This window comes from Mastigoproctus giganteus, chromosome 2, assembly GCF_048544385.1.
Source record: "Mastigoproctus giganteus isolate SK-2022 chromosome 2, ASM4854438v1, whole genome shotgun sequence".
Taxonomy (NCBI): domain Eukaryota; kingdom Metazoa; phylum Arthropoda; class Arachnida; order Uropygi; family Thelyphonidae; genus Mastigoproctus; species Mastigoproctus giganteus.
The window spans coordinates 40,657,970-40,664,959 of record NC_143576.1 but is presented as its reverse complement, the minus strand read 5'-3'; positions in this window follow the sequence as shown (position 1 = coordinate 40,664,959).

The following is a 6,990-nucleotide window of genomic DNA, read 5'->3' as shown; positions in this document are numbered from 1 at the left end:
TTTATATGTAAGCTGTTTAATATATCTTGGAATAGGTTAACGAGTTATGGAAGGTCTTGCAGTTTCTTTAACATGTGGGAATTTTCTGTGGATGGCATCCATGTGAGCGAACTGCGTGGAACGGATTTAACTCCACATGAATGAACAGAGTGCAAAGTAGGTGTAACTCAATGCCGAAATGTACTGGCAATGAAATAGGACGCAGGAAATTAAGAAATAATTCCTAAACAACTACCGTATTCATATCCAGAATTTACACGTACTGCGTGAATCAGCAGGATGCATAATTATTACACCACTCAATGGCAATAGGGAAAACCACGTGTTTCGACAGTGATAAGTGTGTTTAGATAAATGTTTGATGTGGTGCAGCGCCAAATATTAGGCAAAACTGGTACCGCAATCGGAATGACTGAGCCTATCAGACACGTGATCGTAAGTCAAGAAGGCACATAACAATACTGAGTGCAGGTTAAGAAACAGCTTATACGGATTTTTGTAATAGGGTATCAGTGCAGTTACTGTTTGCATCAGTTTCATTCACACCTTCTCACTTCAGAAATAAAGAACTGATAGGATTTATAAATAATGTGACGTTAAAAACTTTAATTAGTTAGAACGGAGACGGTAGATACCCCTAAAATTTTACTTGTGATAGTCAGTATAAGGATTCCTTTTATCGCAAATTACATTGGATTCTGTAATTTCATACGAATTTCTGCAATTGCATGTATATTTAAACGCTCCTGAGGAGTAACTATGCAGTTACTACTTTTTTCTAATGGTATCTTTATCTAGCATGGCACGTGCTGAGAGCAACACCTATATACTGAGTGAAATGTATGATAAAATATAAAACAGTTACATTACGAGCCTCGTGCAACTCGCTGCACGGTGGGATCACTGTGCAGCCTCTTGCATGAGAGTTTAACACTACACTAAGTTGGGCAGCTGAGTACTTAACGAGGTCCCTGATATAACTCCTTTGATTTAATTCCTTTTTCTCAAACACCCAAATTCCTCCAACAAAACGCTAAATTTCCGATTAATTTTCCCTCTCTTTCTCACTCTCTCTGCATCTAGCCCTCCCCCCAACACAAAAGCATTGTGGGGGGGATATTTTATTTATATCTTTATTATTATTTTTTTTATAGACCTTTTTTTTATTATAGATCTTATTTTAATCTATCCCTTAGCTATTTCTTTCCCCCTTTTCCTTGGAACCATAAAGGCTGTTGTTGTTATTTTCTTTATTCCTTTAAACAGGGGGGTCCTCACTTCCCTTCCAAGGCCCACACGCTACCTGCTGCATAATACATTATTCCTTTAATTTTATCCTGTTTGCTCATCAGAAGATCCAAGTACTGAGGACTTTATTTTATTATTTTTTCTCTTTATATTAGCTTCCCTAGCTTGGATAGTTCGTACTACTAATTATAGCTCTGAGATCAGTCTATTAAGACGAAACAAGGGGAATTAACATAACAAGTATTTATTTACCATTGTACAAGGATTATTTACACATTCATCATTATTCATAATATCAAAACTTTACAACACAGTAATTATCATATACATGAAAAGGTGTCTTCCCTTAATTACACTTCTTAAACAATCCATAAACTTCCACTAAGTTTCATTACAAATTCTTAAATATTTTATCCTATACATATGGTCATATATATATATATATATATATATCCTTTTCAACATATACAGAATAACTCCAATAATATTTCACTCTCTCTCTTACATACTTTAAGGAGGAGATTTCTATCGAATACAATTAACTCCGTTAATAGCAATTAGGCAATTCCTGAAACCCACTGTTTTACTTTTAACATATTTCTTTAAATTTCTCATCAATACCTCTAGTCACAGATGAGTAACATTCACTCACTCTCTCTCTATTTCTATTATATCTTATTCCTATCTTTACAAATTAGTATTCTACACGTTACAATACTTCTAAAACTGTCCTGTCCAATTTTCTCCCATGGATTTCTTTACAACCCCGTTCTCGTTAGTAACATTCACTAAGCTGACTTACTTGGTATCTTTCTCTACCACCTGGGTGAGTTCCGATCCTTCAGGTCTTCCTGCGATTTCTTCCCTGATCTGCTAGGGTTACGGCTCTTTTCTGTCTCCACGTTGACCTTCCCACACTCAGGACTTCCTCCAGGTCATTCTGCCTTTCGCTATTAGTTTTCCCACTATACTATCATTTTACGGAACTATCTATATGCGTTTCCCACACTCCCAAAAAATATCTTTCCGCCACTCTCACTCCTCTCCGGGATTCTCCTCCGGATCTTTCCCTTCCAGCTTCGGGACTCTGACTTTCGGGCTCTGGCTCCCTCTTCTCCTTGCATCAGAGTTTTTGTTTACAACTCTCCCTTATTTTTCGTCCAATCATAGCTTTCTCTCCCTCTTCATCTTTAACTTCATTTGCTTAGTTTTTCTTTCGCGTTGTCCCGACCCGCGTCTGGTAGGTCGAGCTCCCTTCTTTATGTTGACAACATCCGGGCTCTAACCAATCTGTAGAACTATCTTTGGGATGCCCGCTACCACTTACCTCTTCCTTCACGCTTCCTTCCAAGACACCGCCTGTGAAATTTGTGAGAGTGCCTCCCGTGTCGGCCTGTTTGTACTTTGTTTACAGCACGGACACGGTGAGCTCTCTGATCTGGGTCTTCCCTTTGGACGGAGTCGGAACCACTTTAGGGGTGTGGGCGTTCTTTTGTCCCCCGCTACCGTCAGCAGGCCACAGCCCTTTTTTTTTCTGTAGGCACGAACTGCGTCAAACTGGTCTACCCATTGTATCACAGTCTGGTCAGCGTCCCTCCTGCTGCTACGCTAATCACTCACTTTCGAAGTGTAAACAGACCAGCAATTCTGCTGAGTGCTTGACTGTTTTTAACTTAGTTATTTATTAAAATTTGATAATTTATAAATTCCTAAAAATAAGTGTAAGAATAGTTCTTACAGCATCTTCTTCGCCCTTACCTCCAGCCAGATCTACATACAATTACTGAGCAGTGCTGAGAAAAAGTCGCGAGTTAAGATTAATTTGAAAGTGTGCAATTCTGCTCAGACACGATAGGATGATAACGGACAGCAGTACATGATGAGAGCCTTGTCAATCAATTCGGCCCCGGAGAGACTGTGCATGGTTCATGGGGTAGAAATTTTGTCATCTTGGTCTGTGCTTGTTAACAGGAAAGAATATTTTTACAGGAATGGAATACACTTAAATAGAAGAGGTGGAAGAATATTTGCTGATGCTGTCGTGGCAATATTAGTCGGATTGGAAATTGCTAGCTTTGGGGGAAGGATAGCAGCTGCAGGGAGAGGTGAATGTTTCTTACACTACTTATATTAGAATATGCAGCAGCCTGGAAAGCAAAGTTTTGGGAATAACAAGGCCTGCTGGGGATACTCATGGGCAAGCAAATACATGGGTAGTTAGGCTCATAAGATCTAAAACAAGTGCATGTACAGCATACTTGCACTACACTAACGCTAGGTGTATAAACAAATTTGATAAATTTGGAGTATTAGTTAAGTCTACAGGTGCAGACATAATAGGGATATCGGAAGAATGGTGCCACCCATATAAGTGATGCAGAATTTGAATATGGTGAATACATGTGTACAGGGAAGGCAGGTAAGACAGGAGGGAAGTAATGCTCTTGGTTAAGAAGCACATAGAATCCAAGACAGGGTATCCAGATGATGTGGGTGGCCAGTGCAATGTTCAGTCAGTTTAGTGTGACATAAGCACTGGGAAAACTAAAATGAGGTTAGGAGTCTACTATAGTCCTAATGATTGTAATGAGTATAATGAACACTTACACAGTCAGGTGGAGTGAACGAGTGGATCAGAATGACTGATAATGGGGGAATTGAACCGATGAGACTCATGGCAGAGAAGAAAAATATTTAGGATGATTAAAATTACCGGAGGACATAGAATACTGCAAGTACAAACTATTCTGCAATCAGGTCACTAAGGGAAATTACGAGAAAGAAAGCTAAGGCACATTACCAGAAGTCTTTGGCTAAAAATGTAAAAAAACATTTGTGAAGACTTTTTTGCTTAGGTTAACACTAGAAAGAAAGGGATGAACAACTTTGGTCCACTAGACATAGAGTTGTAACTATTGATCTTGTTCAGATTGCCGACAAGCTAAATATTTTATATCTACGTCCATCAGTGAAAACGTTTTTAGGAATGGAAACAGCAGAGGTATACCAAGTTATAACTGGGAAGAAAGTGGATGAGAAATTGCTAAAGCTAAATATTGGGCATTTGGATCTGATGGGATCTATGTAATTATATTAAAATAAGCAGCAAAAGAGCTTAGCAAACCCTTGGCCTGAATACAACAAGGGTGCTCTTATCAGAGCACCGTTGTTGTATTCAAAGGGGGGGGGGGTTCGTATAAATTTGAAGGTGTACAAAGGTGTCTCGTATTTGTAAGAGGGACCAATTGTAGACCTGTAAGCTTGACTTCTGTTCTTCGTTTCTGGGGAAAATAATGGAGTCAGTGGTTAAAGTAATATTGCAGGATTATTTTAACAGGAATGAAATTCCTGTTAAAATAATCCTGCATGGGTTTTTTAAGTGTGGGGGTCCTGTATAACCAGTCTGATTAGCTACGATGATGCAGTAACAAAAGAGGAACTGGATACAAATAGTAATTTTGACATAATATACAGGGTGTTTCAAAATTATGTATACACGCTTTAAAAATTTATATTTAATGAACAATATGCACCAATTTAATTTTCTTAAACTAATTTTGTAACTTAAAAATATACATTTTTTTACAATAATTTAATTTTTGTTTTATTTTATTTTGATTATCTTGACAATGAATTTCATGATCGATGGATAGGTCGTCGATGGAGTGCTTTTGAATATACTCTCCAAGGTTTCCAGATCTCATCCCTTTAGATTTTTTTTGCTTGGGGATACTTGAAAAATCGGGTTTACAGTCACAAACCGCAAACATTGGAGGAATTGTGGATGAAAATTCAACAAGAAGCAGAAAACATTTCACTTGATTTGTGTTTTTCAGTATGTACATCTGTTGAAGATAGATGCCGCTCAAGCATTAATGCTGATGGAGGGCATTTTGAATAATTAAAGTTTTATTGTTGAAAAAAATTTATGTTTTTTATCTTCAGAGTATCAAAAAAAATTACATTTGCATATACTGTTCATTAAATATAAATTTTTCAAGTGTGTATACATAATTTTGAAACACCCTGTATTTAGATTTCAGTAGATCTTTTGACACTGCTCTTCACAAAATACTGCTGTACAAATTGGAGCGGTGTAACAGGGGAAAGTTACTACTATGTTTAAAGGAATGGTTGAGTGGCAGAAGACACATCCTTCTTGGACTAATGTAATTAGTGCAGTCTCCCAGGATTCAATGCTTGGGCCCTTACTGTTTGCAGTATTTATTAAAGGTATTGATGAAGGCATACCAAGCTTATTGTCTAAGTTTGCAGATGATACAAAGGGGTTTACGACAAGTATCAAGATATTGCTGCAAAAGACCTTAATAAATTAGGCAGTTGGAGTGAGAAGTGGCAGTTGAGGTTTAACATTGGTAAATACAGGGCAGCAGTAAGCCAGAATAACATACCAATTAGGTGGTACTACACTCAAGGTGCTGAAGGACGAATGAGACCTGTGAGTACAGTCCGACATGAAGTTCCCTCCAGACGGACTCCTAGAACAGCTCATGGTGTTCTATCACTGATATACTTTGCCAGGAGGGAGAAGGAGGTGACTATCCCAATGTATAAGGTGGTTAGGCCAGTGGTTTTCAGCCGGGGTGCCGCAGCAACATTCCAGGGGTACCACGTAATTTGGGTTTAAGTTACTTAAAACTTATATATTTTTAAATTTATATATTTATTTCATTATAAAAAGGTGTACAGGATCCATTTAGTACCTCTGTATAAAGAATACAATTATTATATAAGTATATATAATTTGTATTATGAATTGTAATTTTGTTTATAGTTATATTATTATAATAACTATCACATAACATGTTGTTTTTAATATTATATATATATATATATATATATTACGAAAAAGACTTCGGTCTGCAAATTGCAGCGTGTGGAAACTAAGCACTTGGAAGAAGACCCGATTGAAATGTGTGAGACTCTAAATGGATTGAATTAACTTAATGATGTAGTTTTCTCTCTCAGATAGTCCATAAAATTAAATTAAAAAAAAAAAAAAAATAATAATAATATATATATATATATATATATATATATATATATATATTATTCTTTTGTATTATCATTCTATTGTGGTTTAACTCGTCTTTGTTCATCATTAATGTCATTGTTTTTCGCCATGATGGCTAATTAAACATTGTCCGTGCCGGTGTTTTTTACCTAAAGATATTATAGTTAATACATTACTGGTCTTTAAGCTAGCCTATTCTCGGTTATCTTAATTACCCGCGGCCTATACATTTAGGATTTTGCAACTTGTTGCGTATTGCTAAAGAAAAATTCCATAACACTTATTGATGAAAAACTGTAGCAATAGTCAAATTATCAATACTATTTTATAACTATATAATATAATTTATACATTTTTATACATTTTTGTATTACATCACATGGACGTCAATCCCCTACTTCATCGGGGGCTTTGAGTGGATTGACGGCCCATTCGATGTAATGCATTATTTACTTACCCGTTTCTGTTTGCATCTATCACAGCTTTGCTATTTAATTAATTCTAAATTCCAAGGTTCTTTTTGAATTTTTTGGACTTACGTTTATCTTTTTCTTCTTAATTGTTGTTAGTTAATTCGTATTATTTATTATGAATTAAATTAATTCTTTATAATCTCTACAGCAACTGTGATAGAATACACAAAGCCCTACGGGTAAGTTTTTTGTATTCTTGTAATTTATTCTTGTATTCTTGTATTTTTGTAATAG